Below are 17,201 nucleotides of genomic sequence, written 5' to 3'. Positions count from 1 at the left end.
TTTGTTATGCTCCACAAATAAGTGAAACCATATGATAATTTGACTTATTTCACTCAGCATAATCTCTTCCAGTCCCATCCATGTTGCTACAAAAGTTGGGTATTCATCCTTTCTGATGGAGGCATAATACTCCATAGTGTATATGGACCACATCTTCCTTATCCATTGGTCTGTTAAAGGGCAACTTGGTTCTTTCCAAAGTTTGGTGACCGTGGCCATTGCTGGTATAAACATAGGGGAACAGATAGTCCTTCTTTTCACTACATCTGTATCTTTGGAGTAAATAACCAGTAGTGCAATGGCAGGGTCATAGGGAAGTTCTATTTTTAATTTCCTGAGGAATCTCCACACTGTTCTCCAAAGAGGCTGCACCAACTTGCATTCCCACCAACAGTGTGAGAAGGTTCCCCTTTCTCCACATCCTCTCCAACACATGTTGTTTCCTGTTTTGTTAATTTTGGCCATTCTAACTGGTGTAAGGTGATATCTCAATGTGGTTTTAATTTGAATTTCCCTGAGGGCTAGTGATGATGAACATTTTTTCATGTGTCTGATAGCCATTTGTATGTCTTGACCTTTAATTTTTACTTGTCCTGAAAGTGGATCTTGGCTGGGATTGCTCACATGTGTGTTGTCCATTTGGCTGGTGGCTGGTCTAGAACAGCTTCAGCTGAAAGGCTGTGTTAGCCTAAGTATGTGCCCCCTGTGGCAGAGGACAAGGCAATGACATAAGCAGTTTCTAACCTCTGCTAGAGTCAGATTCCCTGAACTCTCAGTGGCTGAGTCAAGTCACAGGTTGGAGCCCAGAAGTATAGTGTGAAGAAATTAGCAATATGTGACAGAGGACTCACTGGAAATAAAGAAGCCTAAAGGATTGGGGATATTTTAATCATCATCGTATCTCAGATGGGTCCAATCATGAATTAGTTCAGGATTTGATTTGAAATATCTGTGAGAAATGGCAGAGCTAACCCCCAGGGGTGTGGATGTTAGGGAAGGAGCTCAGGAGTTATGTAGGGTTGTCAATGGTGGAAATGATGACCAAGTGGCAGTGGGTGTGCAAGAAGATGCCCTAAAGAGTGTGTGAGGTGAGAAGAGCAGGGAAGGATGGATCCTGGGACCCAACTCCTCCTTCTGTCACTCTGGGCAATGGACCACTACCCTCATGGTTGGGGAGAAGAGCCCACTGTGCCTGCAGCAGTCCCTGTGCTCTTTCTTCTGTTCCCTGAGGCAGGACTACTGTTTTGCTCCCTGTAGAGGCCACTCCTCAAAGATACCCCAGAATGCAATACTGTCCCTGAAGTTGTTCACAGGAAGACTCTTTTGGGATTCCTGGATTCTCCAGCTTCTCTCTTGCAGGTATGGGCTCTACCCCTCAAGTGCACATCCAAGCAGCAGGGGAGGATGGGGTCCAAGTGCTGTGCATGGCATTGGGGTGGTTTCTGAAGCCTCAGGTATAGTGAAGAGCTCTCAGAGGTGAGAAGTTCCTGGTATTCTCTAAGATACATGCCCAAGACAGTGGGAGGCTGTTTAGTGTGGAGGCTGCTCTGCTGGTGAGGAACAACTCTTCAGGCAATGTGATCTGATGCGTCTTCAACCTCTTCCTAGGCTAGGGGAAGGCAATGGCTTTTTTCATTTCCAGTCAGTGCTCTTTTTGGGAGGGAGGGGCCAGTGTTCCTGGGTGTGCTTGCCTGCTCTGTTCTGGTCTCTGTCCCTGACAGGGTCTCTGGCTGGGCACAGAGGCCTTTTTTCATAGGGCCTCTCCTTAGAAGCCAGCTTTCAAGGTGAGCCTGAACATGCTGATGCTCTTAATCCTTGGGGCTACCTACCACACCAAGAGAGAACATACCACAAAGTGGCAGGAGATGCATGAACAGGAGAAACTGCACTAGGACAAGAAAAAGACTAGAATACAAAGGAAAATGTGCTGAATGCCAAAGGTAAGGCAAAGCAGGGCCACAGCCTGTGAATGTGGAAGCTGTATGGAGGAAAAGTGGACAGGAAGGCCCTTGGCCTGGGCAGCTGGCCAAGTAGGTTCAGGGAAGACAGTTGGAGCTGTGGAGTCTCCAGGGGTCTGGAGTTAGATCTTTTTATAGGATACAGAGAAATATTTTGGTGGGTTTTCCAGGTGTAGTCCTTGCTGTTCGTAGTGACGGGAATTCATGCCCAATTTTCACTTTCTTTCAGATGATCTGCAAGCAGATCTTGGTAAGTTCTGTTCTTTCTCCAGAACTTTCTGCATCCCCTTTGTAGGAGACATTCTGGTTCTCAGCTCACTGTTTCCTGTGTTGCCTTTCAGACTGGAGGAAATCCATTTACCTGGCTGGTGAGTGACTTTCCAGATAGCCTTGTGTCTTCCATATTAATTAAGCCAAGAGATATCTCCTCTCCTTGTGTCATGTAGAGGCATTTGGACCCTTCCCTGGGTGCAGAAGTGGAAGCTGGTGGGAGGCAGACCCTGCTCTGTGAGCTTTCCCTGATCTATGCCACTGTTTTCTGCCCTGTGCTTGGGAATATGGGGGTGATGGTGGTCCCTGGAGTCTGTGGTGCATCTTGGCTTTATTCTAATGCTGACCTACCCACCACATTGCTTGCTTTTTTAGTCTTTAATATAACTAGTTCTGTTAGCACCTGGAATCCAAAAGCCAGACACTCTGAAATTTTATTTAAGAAGCTATAGAAATTTATATATTATATTATTTATAGAAATAAATGTGGTTCATTAAACAAATGGGTGGTCCTGACCACATAATACCAACCAGGGAGAGTGTGTTTTCTCCAGTTCCTGTAAGTTGTGGTCACAAACTGGTGGGTAGAGGACTGCAAAGACTATGTGTAAGAATGTGGTGGGATGAACTGTTGTTGCCCCAAAATAATGATGTGTTATCTGAGAAAGATTGGCCACCTTTACCCCAGAGCTCACCTCCCATCCCTGTCCTGAAGTCATCCTCCCTTTTGACTTCTTTGTTAAATACCTGGGCCTGAGCTTGGGCTATGATGATCCATGACTTTATTCCCTGATCAGCCACTCATCCTGGAACACTTTGCCAGCAGTCCTGACCTCTAGGCTTCCTTGACCAGCCACAGGTCCAGGCTCCTACAACTACTGATCACTGTCTGACTCCTCCTTCTCATTCAGTGTGTTGGCTGTCTCCTCTGTCAATTCCTCCTCCCCTTCTTCATCTCCTATTCTGGGCTCCTTCCTTTATCTGGATTCTACAACTGGGAGCTCCCCCCACCATCATGTGCCCCTCAGCCCTCTCAGGTTGCTCATGGGCCCAGCTGACACCAGAAAGTCCCAACAGTAGCTGCCCAAACAGTTGTTGCCAACAATGTCACCTAAATTGTCCTCTTTCACTCAGGATGCTTCCTGGATACCTGCAAAGTACCCACTGACCAATGGCTGCCTCTATACCCATGCAGCCCCTGAGTATGGTTCTGCCTGCCCAAGCCACCCACCCTGAAGCTTCTACCTCAGCTAGGGCTGTCTTCTGAAGCTTGCTCAATGCATCTCTCTAGTGAGCAGCCCCTGGGCAGGCCATGTCACTATGGTGCACTACCCACACAGCTCCATGGGTATAAGGAACAATCTTACCACTGGCCAATGAGTGACTTCAGCCTGGGGGCTGTTTCCATATAGAATGCTCTTTGGGGATGCCTGGGTGGCTCAGTTGGTTAAGCAGCTGCCTTCGGCTCGGGTCATGATCCCGGCATCCTGGGATCGAGTCCCACATTGGGCTCCTTGCTCAGCAGGGAGACTGCTTCTTCCTCTGCCTCTGCCTGCCATTCTGTCTGCCCGTGCTTTCTCTCTCTCCCTCTCTCTCTCTGATAAATAAATAAAATCTTAGAATGCTCTTTGATGACTGCTGCTCCGACTCAAACTCTTCCTGGCATGCACAACTTGGTCCCAGCAGATGGAGCAGTTCAGCAGGGAGAGCCCAGCAACTAGCCTTGTGCAGGATCTCCCATGTTTTCAGAAGGGCCTGGATTTTTATGGGGTGAGGGAGTAGTGAATGCCTCCAGGACTCCCATGCTTTCAACCACCAGAACTTGTCCCACTGCTCCTGCCATGGCTCAGGACCCAACATAATCTTCCCGGGAGAGTCCTCCCTAGGTTTCTCTAAAGAGATTGTGGCAGAGTCGGCTAGATTGCCTGATGTGAGGTGTCGACAGCCTGGCTGTGGCTGGGTTGGGGCTGGAGGAGGAGCTGGGCATGGAACAACTGGGCCTGGATGGGCTTCACATGCTGAGCTAACCTTGTGCCCTGCTCTATGACCCTGCTGTGTAGGATTCATTCTGAAGTGAGTAGCTGTAGTGAGGGTTTTTCTCAGCATCATACTTCTTGGACCTTGGCCCCATCACTGTCCCTTTTCTCCCTTTCCCCTGGACACTCTGCCTCCAGATCCTCTTTCTAACATGAGAAAAAGCCAGGGGTTTGTCCAGGTGACCACTAAATTCCACACAAGGGTTGGGTCTGGGGAGCTCAAGGGAGGGCCTAATGCACTTGTAACTTGTAATTCAAGATTTGCTTTAGTAATAAACAAACATAAAACCTTATTTTCAAATGGCTTCACTAGTAAATTCTAACAAACATTTAATATCTATTTATTTTTAGTAAGAACAATAGTTTTATTTCTTATATAAAATCAGTTAATACACAGGAAGTGTATTATTAGTTTCATAGGTAGAGTTTAGTGACTCATCAGTTGCAAGTGACACCCAGTGCTCATTACATCAAGTGCCCTCCTTAATGTCCAACATCCACTTACCCCATATCCCCGCACACCTTGCATCCAGAAACACTGTTTGTTTCTTATAGTTAAGAGTCCCTTATGGTTTGTCTCCTTCTCTGATTTTGTCTTTTTTTTTCCTTCCTTCCCCTATGTTCATAGGTTTTGATTCTTAAATTACACATATGATTGAAATCATATGTTGTTTTTCTCTGACTTACTTCACTTAGCATAAACCCTCTAGTTCCATCCACATCATTGCAAATGGCAAGATTTCATTCTTCTCATGGCTGAGTAATATTCTATTCTTTTATCTATAACCACCTCTTCTTTATCCATTCATCTGTTGATGGACATCAGGGCTCTTTCCATAGTTTGGTTATTGTGGACATCAATGCTATAAACATTGGGGTACATGGCCCTTTCAAATAACTATGCTTGTATCCTTTGGAGAAATACCTAGGAGTACAACTTCTGGGTCATGGAATAGCTATATTTTTAACTTTTTGTGGAACCTCCATGCTGTTCTCCAGAATGGCTGTACTAATTCATATCGCCATCAACAGTGTAAAAGGTTTCCCCTTTCTCTGCATCCTCACCAACATCTTTTGTTTCCTGAGATGTTAATTGTAGCCATTCTTGCTGGTGAGAGGTGATGTCTCATTGTGGTTTTGATTTGCATTTCCCCGATGCCAAGGGATGTGGAGCAATTTTTCACATGTCTATTGGCCATTTGTACGTCTTCTTTGGAGAAATGTCTGACCCACTTCTAGACTGGATTTTTTTGTTTTTAGGGTGTTGAGTTTGATATTTTTTTATGGATTTTGGATACTGGCTTTATATCTGATAAGACATTCGCAGATATCTTCTCCCATTTGCAAATATGTTCTCCCACTCTGTACACTGTCTTTTAATTTTCTCAACCTTTTCTTTTGCTGTGCAAAAACTTTTTGTCTTGATGAAGTCTCAATAGTTTATTTTTGCTTTTGATTCCCTTGCCTTTGAAGATGTTTCTAGAAAGTTGTTGCTATGGCTGAGGTTCGAAAGGATCCTGCCTGTTTTCTCCTCTGGGATTTTTATGGAATACTGTCTTACATTTGGCATTTTAATCCATTTTGAGTTTATTTTTGTGTATGGTGTGAGAAAATGATCCAGTTTCATTCTTCCAGATGTGGTTGTTCAATTTTTCCTGCACCATTTATTGAAGAGACTATCTTTTTTCCATTGGATATTCCTTCCTGCTTTCTCATTTAGTTGGCCATAGAGTTGAGGGTTCATTTCTGGGTTCTCTATTCTGTTCCATTGTTCTATGTGTCTGTTTTTGTGCCAATACCATGCTGTCTGGATGATGACACCTTTGCAATACAGCTTGAAGTATGGAGTTGTGATGGATGTCACCAGCTTTGGTTTTCTCTTTCAGCATTCCTTTGGCTATTCAGATTCTTTTCTGGTTCCATGCAAATTTTAGGATTATTTGTTCCAGTGCTGTGAAAAATGATGATGGTATTTTTGACAAGGAATCCATATAATGTGTAGATTTCTTTGGGTAGGATAGACATATCAACAATATTTGTTCTGTGATGCCTGGGTGCCTCAGTCAGTTAAGCATCTGCCTTTGGCTCAGGTCATGATACCAGGGTCCTAGGACTGAATTCTGCATCAGGCTCCTTCCTCAGTGGGGAGCCTCCTTCTTCCTCTGCCTGCCACTCCCCCCTTCTTTTGTGCTCTCTCTCTCTCTTTCTGATAATTAAGTAAATAAAGTTTTTAAAAAAGATTTAAAAAAAGAAAAAGTAAAAACCAATATTTGTTCTTCCAATCCATGAACATGGAATGTTTTTCCATTTCCTAGTGTCAGTCTCAATTTCTTTCATGAGAGTTCTATCATTTTTAGAGCACAGATTATTTACCACATTGGTTAGGCTACTTCTTAGGTAACTTATGATCTTTGGGTTTTGGTGCAACTGTAAATGGATTGATTCCTTGATTTATCTTTCTTATTTCTCATTGTTAGTGTGTATAAATGCTACTGACTTCTGTGCAATGATTTTATATCCTGTCATTTTACTTTTTAATTTATTTTTTTATTTATTTTCAGCATAACAGTATTCATTATTTTTGCACCACACCCAGGGCTCCATGCATTCCATGCCCTCGCTAATACACACCACCTGGTTCTCCCAACCACCCACCCTCCTGCCACTTCAAACCCTTCAGATTGTTTTTCAGAGTCCACAGTCTCTCATGGTTCACCTATCCTTCCAATTTCCCCCAACTCCCTTCTCCTTTCTAACTCCCCTTGTCCTCCATGCTATTTGTTATGCTCCACAAATAAGTGAAACCATATGATAATTGACTCTCTCTGCTTGACTTATTTCACTCAGCATAATCTCTTCCAGTCCCGTCTATTTTGCTACAAAAGTTGGGTATTCATCCTTTCTGATGGAGGCATAATACTCCATAGTATATATGGACCACATCTTCCTTTTCCATTCGTCCATAGAATGGCAGCTTGGTTCTTTCCACAGTTTGGTGACTGTGGCCATTGCTGCTATAAACATTGGGGTATAGATGGCCCTTCTTTTCACTGCATCTGTATCTTTGGGGTAAATACCCAGGAGTGCAATGGTAGGGTCATAGGGAAGTTCTATTTTTAATTTCTTGAGGAATCTCCACACTGTTCTCCAAAGAGGCTGCACCAACTTGCATTCCCACCAACAGTGTAAGAGGGTTCCCCTTTCTCCACATACCCTCCAACACAAGTTGTTTCCTGTTTTGTTAATTTTGGCCATTCTAACTGGTGTAAGGTGATATCTCAAAGAGGTTTTAATTTGAGTCTCCCTGAAAGCTAGTAATGATGAACATTTTTTCATGTGTCTGATACCATTTGTATGTCTTCATTGGAGAAGTGTCTGTTCCTATCTTCTGCCCATTTTTTGATATGATTGTCTGTTTTGTGTGTGTTGAGTTTGAGGAGTTCTTTATAGATCCTGGATATCAACTTTTTGTCTGTATTGTCATTTGCAAATATCTTCTCCCAACCGTGGGTTGCCTCTTTGTTTTGTTGACTGTTTCCTTTGCTAAACAGAAGCTTTTGATCTTTATGAAGTCCCAAAAGGTCATTTTTATTTTTGTTTCCTTTGCCTTTGGAGACATATCTTGAAAGAAGTTGCTGTGGCTGATATCGAAGAGATTACTGCCTATGTTCTCCTCTAGGAGTCTGATGGATTCCTGTCTCACATTGAGGTCTTTTATCCATTTTGAGTTTATTTTGTGTAAGGTGTAAGAATTGTTGAGTTTCATTCTTCTACATTTAGCTGTCCAGTTTTCCCAGCACCATTTTTTAAAAAGATTTTATTTATTTGACAGAGATTACAAGTAGGCAGAGAGGCAGGCAGAGAGAGAGAGGAGGTTACCAGGCTCCTCGCTGAGTAGAGAGCTCAATGTGGGGTTTGGCCCCAGGACCCTGAGATCATGACCTGAGCTGAAAGCAGAGGCTTAACCCACTGAGCCACTCAAGTGTCCCCCAGCACCATTTATTGAAGAGACTGTCTTTTTTCCACTATATATTTTTTCCTGCTTTGTCGAAGATTATTTGACCATAGAGTTGATGGTCCATATCTGGGCTATGTGTCTATTTTCATGCCAGGACCATGATGTCTTTTACTATAGCTTTGTAGTAAAGCTTGAAATCAGGTAACATGGTGCCCCCAGTTTTATTTTTTTTTCAACATTTCCTTAGCTATTTGGGGTGTCTTCTGATTCCATACAAATTTTAGGATTATTTGCTCCAGCTCTTTAAAAAATACCGGTGGAATTTTGATCGGAATGGCATTAAAAATATAGATTGCTATAGGCAGTATAGACATTTTAACAATGTTTATTCTTCCAATACAAGAGCATGGCATGGTCTTCCATCTTTTTGTGTCTTCTTCAATTTCTTTCATGAGTGTTCTTTACCTCTTTGGTTAGGTTTATTCCCAGGTATCTTATGGTTCTTGGTGCTATAGTAAAAGGAATCAATTCTCTAATTTCCCTTTCCGTATTTTCATTGTTAGTGTATAAGAAAACCACTGATTCCTGTACATTGACTTTGTATCCTGCCACGTTGCTGAATTGTTGTATGAATTCTAGTAGTTTGTGGTGGTCTTTTGGGTTTTCCATATAAAGAATCATGTCATCTGTGAAGAGAGAGAGTTTGACTTCAAAATTGCGAATTTGGACACCTTTTATTTCTCTTTGTTTTCTAATTGCTGTCGTTAGGACTTCTAATACTATGTTGAACAAGAGTGGTGAGGGTGGGCATCATTGTCGTGTTCCTGATCTCAACAGGAAGGCTGCAAGCTTTTTCCCATTGAGGCTATTTGTTGTGGGTCTTTCATTGATAGATTTGATGAAGTTCAGGAATGTTCCCTCTATCCCTATACTTTGAAGTGTTTTAATCAGGAATGGATGCTGGATTTTGTCAAATGATTTTTCTGCATCAATTGAGAGTACCATGTAGTTTTTTTCTTTTATCATATTACTTTTTTCTTTTCTTTTTTTTTTTTAATTTTTGATTTTTTATAAACATATATTTTTATCCCCAGGGGTACAGGTCTGTGATTCACCAGGTTTACACACTTCACAGCACTCACCAAAGCACATACCCTCCCCAATGTCCATAATCCCACCCCCTTCTCCCAGACCCCCTCCCCCCAGCAACCCTCAGTTTGTTTTGTGAGATTAAGAGTCACTTATGGTTTGTCTCCCTCCCAATCCCATCTTGTTTCATTTATTCTTCTCCTACCCACTTAAGCCTTCATGTTGCATCACCACTTCCTCATATCAGGGAGATCATATGATAGTTGTCTTTCTCTGCTTGACTTATTTCGCTAAGCATGATACGCTCTAGTTCCATCCATGTTGTTGCAAATGGCAAGATTTCATTTCTTTTGATGGCTGCATAGTATTCCATTGTGTATATATACCACATCTTCTTGATCCATTCATCTGTTGATGGACATCTAGGTTCTTTCCATAGTTTGGCTATTGTGGACATTGCTGCTATAAGCATTTGGGTGCATGTGCCCCTTTGGATCACTACATTTGTATCTTTAGGGTAAATACCCAATAGTGCAATTGCTGGGTCATAGGGCAGTTCTATTTTCAACATTTTGAGGAACCTCCATGCTGTTTTCCAGAGTGGCTGCACCAGCTTGCATTCCCACCAACAGTGTAGGAGGGTTCCCCTTTCTCCACATCCTCGCCAGCATCTGTCATTTCCTGACTTGTTGATTTTAGCCATTCTGACTGGTGTGAGGTGATATCGCATTGTGGTTTTGATTTGTATTTCCCTGATGCTGAGTGATATGGAGCACTTTTTCATGTGTCTGTTGGCCATCTGGATGTCTTCTTTGCAGAAATGTCTGTTCATGTCCTCTGCCCATTTCTTGATTGGATTATTTGTTCTTTGGGTGTTGAGTTTGCTAAGTTCTTTATAGATTCTGTACACTAGTCCTTTATCTGATATGTCGTTTGCAAATATCTTCTCCCATTCTGTCAGTTGTCTTTTGATTTTGTTAACTGTTTCCTTTGCTGTGCAAAGCTTTTGATCTTGATGAAATCCCAATAGTTCATTTTTTCCCTTGCTTCCCTTGCCTTTTGCGTTGTTCCTAGGAAGATGTTGCTGCAGCAGAGGTCGAAGAGGTTGCTGCCCGTGTTCTCCTCAAGGATTTTGATGGATTCCTTTTGCACATTGAGGTCCTTCATCCATTTTGAGTCTATTTTTGTGTGTGGTGTAAGGAAATGGTCCAATTTCATTTTTCTGCATGTGGCTGTCCAATTTTCCCAGCACCATTTATTGAAGAGGCTGTCTTTTTTCCATTGGACATTCTTTCCTGCTTTGTCGAAGATTAGTTGACCATAGAGTTGAGGGTCTATTTCTGGGCTCTCTATTCTGTTCCATTGATCTATGTGTCTGTTTTTGTGCCAGTACCATGCTGTCTTGATGACGACAGCTTTGTAATAGAGCTTGAAGTCCGGAATTGTGATGCCACCAACGTTGGCTTTCTTTTTCAATATCCCTTTGGCTATTCGAGGTCTTTTCTGGTTCCATATATATTTTAGAATTATTTGTTCCATTTCTTTGAAAAAGATGGATGGTACTTTGATAGGAATTGCATTAAATGTGTAGATTGCTTTAGGTAGCATAGACATTTTCACAATATTTATTCTTCCAATCCAGGAGCATGGAACATTTTTCCATTTCTTTGTGTCTTCCTCAATTTCTTTCATGAGTACTTTATAGTTTTCTGAGTATAGATTCTGTGTCTCTTTGGTTAGGTTTATTCCTAGGTATCTTATGGTTTTGGGTGCAATTGTAAATGGGATTGACTCCTTAATATCTCTTTCTTCTGTCTTGCTGTTGGTGTAGAGAAATGCAACTGATTTCTGTGCATTGATTTTATATCCTGACACTTTACTGAATTCCTGTATAAGTTCTAGCAGTTTTGGAGTGGAGTCTTTTGGGTTTTCCACATATAGTATCATATCATCTGCGAAGAGTGATAATTTGACTTCTTCTTTGCCGATTTGGATGCCTTTAATTTCCTTTTGTTGTCTGATTGCTGAGGCTAGGACCTCTAGTACTATGTTGAATAGCAGTGGTGATAATGGACATCCCTGCCGTGTTCCTGACCTTAGCGGAAAAGCTTTCAGTTTTTCTCCATTGAGAATGATATTTGCGGTGGGTTTTTCATAGATGGCTTTGATGATATTGAGGTATGTGCCCTCTATCCCTACACTTTGAAGAGTTTTGATCAGGAAGGGATGCTGTACTTTGTCAAATGCTTTTTCAGCATCTATGGAGAGTATCATATGGTTCTTGTTCTTTCTTTTATTGATGTGTTGTATCACATTGACTGATTTGCGGATGTTGAACCAACCTTGCAGCCCTGGAATAAATCCCACTTGGTCGTGGTGAATAATCCTTTTGATGTACTGTTGAATCCTATTGGCTAGTATTTTGTTGAGTATTTTCGCATCTGTGTTCATCAAGGATATCGGTCTATAGCTCTCTTTTTTGGTGGGATCCTTGTCTGGTTTTGGGATCAAGGTGATGCTGGCCTCATAAAATGAGTTTGGAAGTTTTCCTTCCATTTCTATTTTTTGGAACAGTTTCAGGAGAATAGGAATTAGTTCTTCTTTAAATGTTTGGTAGAATTCCCCCGGGAAGCCGTCTGGCCCTGGGCTTTTGTTTGTTTGGAGATTTTTAATGACTGTTTCAATCTCCTTACTGGTTATGGGTCTGTTCAGGCCTTCTATTTCTTCCTGGTTCAGTTGTGGTAGTTTATATGTTTCTAGGAATGCATCCATTTCTTCCAGATTGTCAAATTTATTGCCGTAGAGTTGCTCATAGTATGTTCTTATAATAGTTTGTATTTCTTTGGTGTTAGTTGTGATCTCTCCTCTTTCATTCATAATTTTATTTATTTGGGTCCTTTCTCTTTTCTTTTTGATAAGTCGGGCCAGGGGTTTATCAATTTTATTAATTCTTTCAAAGAACCAGCTCCTAGTTTCATTGATTTGTTCTATTGTTTTTTTGGTTTCTATTTCATTGATTTCTGCTCTGATCTTTATGATTTCTCTTCTCCTGCTGGGCTTAGGGTTTCTTTCTTGTTCTTTCTCCAGCTCCTTTAGGTGTAGGGTTAGGTTGTGTACCTGAGACCTTTCTTGTTTCTTGAGAAAGGCTTGTACTGCTATATATTTTCCTCTCAGGACTGCCTTTGTTGTGTCCCACAGATTTTGAACCGTTGTATTTTCATTATCATTTGTTTCCATGATTTTTTTCAATTCTTCTTTAATTTCCCGGTTGACCCATTCATTCTTTAGAAGAATACTGTTTAGTCTCCATGTATTTGGGTTCTTTCCAAACTTCCTTTTGTGGTTGAGTTCTAGCTTTAGAGCATTGTGGTCTGAAAATATGCAGGGAATGATCCCAATCTTTTGATACTGGTTGAGTCCTGACTTAGGACCGAGGGTGTGATCGATTCTGGAGAATGTTCCATGTGCACTAGAGAAGAATGTGTATTCTGTTGCTTTGGGATGAAATATTCTGAATATATCTGTGATGTCCATCTGGTCCGGTGTGTCATTTAAGGCCTTTATTTCCTTGCTGATCTTTTGCTTGGATGATCTGTCCGTTTCAGTGAGGGGAGTGTTAAAGTCCCCTACTATTATTGTATTATTGTTGATGTGTTTCTTTGATTTTGTTATTAATTGGTTTATATAGTTGGCTGCTCACACGTTGGGGGCATAGATATTTAAAATTGTTAAATCTTCTTGTTGGACAGACCCTTTGAGTATGATATAGTGTCCTTCCTCATCTCTTATTATAGTTTTTGGCTTAAAATCTAATTGATCTGATATAAGGATTGCCACTCCTGCTTTCTTCTGATGTCCATTAGCATGGTAAATTCTTTTCCACCCCCTCACTTTAAATCTGGAGGTGTCTTCAGGCTTAAAATGAGTTTCTTGGAGGCAACATATAGATGGGTTTTGTTTTTTTATCCATTCTGATACCCTGTGTCTTTTGACAGGGGCATTTAGCCCATTCACATTCAGGGTAACTATTGAGAGATATGAATTTAGTGCCATTGTATTGCCTGTAAGGTGACTGTTACTGTATATGGTCTCTGTTCCTTTCTGATCTACCACTTGTAGGCTCTCTCTTTGCTTAGAGGACCCCTTTCAATATTTCCTGTAGAGCTGGTTTGGTATTTGCAAATTCTTTCAGTTGTTGTTTGTCCTGGAAGCTTTTAATCTCTCCTTCTATTTTCAATGATAGCCTAGCTGGATATAGTATTCTTGGCTGCATGTTTTTCTCGTTTAGTGCTCTGAAAATATCATGCCAGCTCTTTCTGGCCTGCCAGGTCTCTGTGGATAAGTCAGCTGCCAATCTAATATTTTTACCATTATATGTTACAGACTTCTTTTCCCGGGCTGCTTTCAGGATTTTCTCTTTGTCACTGAGACTTGTAAATTTTACTATTAGGTGACGGGGTGTGGGCCTTTTCTTATTGATTTTGAGGGGCGTTCTCTGAACCTCCTGAATTTTGATGCTCATTCCCTTTGCCATATTGGGGAAATTCTCCCCAATAATTCTCTCCAGTATACCTTCCGCTCCCCTCTCTCTTTCTTCTTCTTCTGGAATCCCAATTATTCCTATGTTGTTTCGTCTTATGGTGTCACTTATCTCTCGAATTCTCCCCTCTTGGTCCAGTAGCTGTTTGTCCCTCTTTTGCTCAGCTTCTTTATTCTCTGTCATTTGGTCTTCTATATCACTAATTCTTTCTTCTGCCTCATTTATCCTAGCAGTTAGAGCCTCCATTTTTGATTGCACCTCATTAATGGCTTTTTTGATTTCAACTTGGTTAGATTTTAGTTCTTTTATTTCTCCAGAAAGGGCTTTTATATCTCTCGAGAGGGTTTCTCTAATATCTTCCATGCCTTTTTCGAGCCCGGCTAGAACCTTGAGAATTGTCATTCTGAACTCTAGATCTGACATGTTACCGATGTCTGTATTGATTAGGTCCCTAGCCTTAGGTACTGCCTCTTGTTCTTTTTTTTGTGTTGAATTTTTACGTCTTGTCATTTTGTCCAGATAAGAGTAAATGAAGGGGCAAGTAAAATACTAAAAGGGTGGCAACAACCCCAGGAAAATATGCTTTAACTAAATTAGAAGAGATCCAAAATCGTGAGGGGGGAGAAAGGGGATAAAAAGAAAATGAAAAAAGGAAAAAAAAGCAAAAAGAAAAGAAAAGAAAAGAATTTTTTAAAAAAGAAAACACCTTTCAGAAAGTGGTTGTTTTTCTGTTTCCAGAATTGCTGTTCTTCTTCTCTTGGATCTGCCGATGGATTTTCAGGTGTTTGCAATCTTTAGATAAGCTATCTAGCTGATCTCCGGCTAGCTGAAGCAGTCTCAGCTTGCTACTTCTCCACCATCTTGACACGTGGTCCTCATATTACTTTTTTCTATCACATTGATTGATTTTCAAATGCTGAACCATCCTTGTAGCCCAAGGATGAATCTCACCTGAGGGTTTTGAAGGGGCGGGGGTTGGAGGTCGGGGGAACCGGGTGGTGGTTACTAGAGAGGGCACGGATTGCATGGAGCACTGGGTGTGGTGTAAAAACAATGAATACTGTTATGCTGAAAAAATAAATAAATTAAAAATAAAAAAGAACATACTATAGCAGCTATGTGCCAACTGGCAAGGAAATTGAAACAGTAATCAAAAATCTTTTGACAAACAAGAATCCAGCGACAGGGACTCCAGGGGAATTCTACCAAACATCTAAAGAAGAACTAATACCTACTCTTCTCAAGCTGTTTAAAAAAAGAAAAAGAAAAAGAAAAGGAAATGGAAAGACATTTCCCAATCATTCCATGAGACTAGGTATACCTTGATACCCAGAACCAGATAAAGATCCCACCATAAAAGAGAGTTACTGACAAATATCCCTGATAAACATAGATGCCAGAATTTTCACCAAGATATTACTCAATAGGATACAACAGTATATTAAAAGGATTATTCACCACGACCAAGTGGGATTGATTCCTGAGATGCAAGAGTGGTTCAAAGTTCACAAATCAATCAATGTGATATATCACATAAATAAAAGACAAGAACTATATGATCCTTTCAATTGATTCAGAAAAAGCATTTGATAAAATACAGCATTCTTTCTTCATTAAAACTCTTCCAAGTGTAGGGAGAGAGGGAACATACATCAGTATCATTAAAGTCATCTATGAAAAGCCCACAGCAAATATCATTCTCAATGGGAAGAAGCTGAGAGAGCTTTTCCCTTAAAGTCAGGAACATGGCAGGGATGCCCAGTCTCACTACTATTGTTCAACATAGTACTAGAAGTCCTAGCCTCTGTAATCAGACAACAAAAATAAATAAAAATCATTCACATTGGCAAAGAAGAAGTCAAACTTTCTCTCTTCCCAGATAGCATGGTACTTTATGTGGAAAACCCAAAAAACTCCAGCCCAAAATTGCTAGAACTCATACAGCAATTCAGCAACATGACAGGATACAAAATCAATGCACAGAAATCAGTTGCATTTCTATACATTAATAATGTGACTGAAGAAAGAGAACTACACACCATACTCAAAGATAAACTCCAAATGGATGAAAGACCCAAATGTGAAACAGGAATCCATGAAAATTTCTGAGAACAAAGGCAGTAACCATTCCAACCTTGGCCAGAGCAAAGTCTTGCAAGATATGTCTCTAAAGGCAAGAGAAACAAAAGCAAAAAATGAACTATTGGGACACAAACTGAGGGTTGTAGAAGGGGAGCTTGGTGGGGGTATGGGGTAACTGGGTAATGGGCATTAAGGAGGACACACGATGTGATGAGCACTGGGTGTATATGCAACTGATGAATCATTGAACACTGCATCAGAAGTTAATGATGTACCATACGTTGGCTAATTGAATCCGAATTTTAACAAAATGCTTTCCCTGTGTTCAAAGATTTTTTTTTTTTTTACCATTGTCTCATCATTTTCATTATTTTTGTTTTTTATTATATGGAAAGGATATTTTTGTTTTTCATGTTTCCACTTTTTATAGATATTTTCCACTTTTTCATTCCCTTAGACTGCCTTGTTGAAACACTGTTTGTCTAGTACCATGTTGTTTAGAGTCTATGTGTTTGTGTGTTTTCCAGTTTTTTTCTTGTGGTTGATTTCTAGTTACATACCATAGGTGTCAAGAACAATTGCATGGTATGCTTTCAATCTTTTTAAATTTACTGAGGCTTGTTTTATGCCCTAACATGTGATATACTTGAGATGTTCCATATACACTTGAAGAAAATATATATTCTGTTGTTTTGGGATGGAATGGTCTGTATACAAAACAACTGTGTTGTCCACATGGTCTCATTTCTTATCCAAAGACATGATTTCCTTATTGTTTTTCTGCACTGATGATCTATCCATTGATGTACTTTGGGGATAAAGCCCCCTACTCTTGCTGTGCCATATCATCTTGTCTCCTCATGTCCATTAATATTTGCTTTATGTATTTTAGGTGCTTCAGTGTTGGGTGCATAGATATTTAGAATTGTTATATCTCCCTGTTGGATTTACCCCTTTGCATTATGTAATGTCTTTCTCTATTGCTAGTTACAGTCTTTGTTTTATAATTCTGTTTTTTCTGATATAAGCATTTCTTGTCTGGGTTGTTTTTGTTTTGTTTTGATTTTGTTTTTTTGGTTGTTTTTTTTGCTTCCAAACGCATGCATCTACGTTTTCCATACCTTAGCTTTTACTCTGCATGTATCTCTACATCTGAGATGATCTCTTCTGGGCACCATCTATATATATCTATATAGGTCTTGCTTATTTATCCATTTTATACATTGTCATTTGATTAGAACATTTAGGGCCTTTACCTTTAATGTAAT

The 17,201-nt window shown here is 40.6% G+C and overlaps 3 protein-coding genes and 1 pseudogene across 4 annotated transcripts in view; 3 read left to right on the top strand and 1 right to left on the bottom strand.

Annotated features, from left to right (window-relative positions):
* LOC309865157 (CREB-regulated transcription coactivator 2 pseudogene) overlaps positions 1-4,288 on the top strand; it is a 296,465-nt pseudogene extending 292,177 nt beyond the window's left edge. Inside the window, exon 2 of the transcript in view lies at positions 4,048-4,288. The product of the transcript in view is annotated as a CREB-regulated transcription coactivator 2 pseudogene (transcript). The remainder of the gene's footprint in view (positions 1-4,047) is intronic.
* Positions 1-17,201, top strand: part of LOC309865787 (endogenous retrovirus group K member 7 Env polyprotein-like) — a 1,143,634-nt gene that overhangs the window by 95,377 nt on the left and 1,031,056 nt on the right. The gene's annotated exons all lie outside the window — the stretch shown is intronic.
* The window catches only part of LOC309865789 (butyrophilin subfamily 3 member A3-like), a 488,935-nt gene that overhangs the window by 314,036 nt on the left and 157,698 nt on the right, over positions 1-17,201 (top strand). The gene's annotated exons all lie outside the window — the stretch shown is intronic.
* The window catches only part of LOC309865779 (butyrophilin-like protein 1), a 507,893-nt gene that overhangs the window by 442,963 nt on the left and 47,729 nt on the right, over positions 1-17,201 (bottom strand). The gene's annotated exons all lie outside the window — the stretch shown is intronic.

This window comes from Mustela nivalis, assembly GCF_964662115.1.
Source record: "Mustela nivalis genome assembly, chromosome: 5".
Classification (NCBI taxonomy): domain Eukaryota; kingdom Metazoa; phylum Chordata; class Mammalia; order Carnivora; family Mustelidae; genus Mustela; species Mustela nivalis.
Note: the sequence above shows the minus strand (reverse complement) of the source record. Positions and strands in the feature narration are given on the sequence as shown.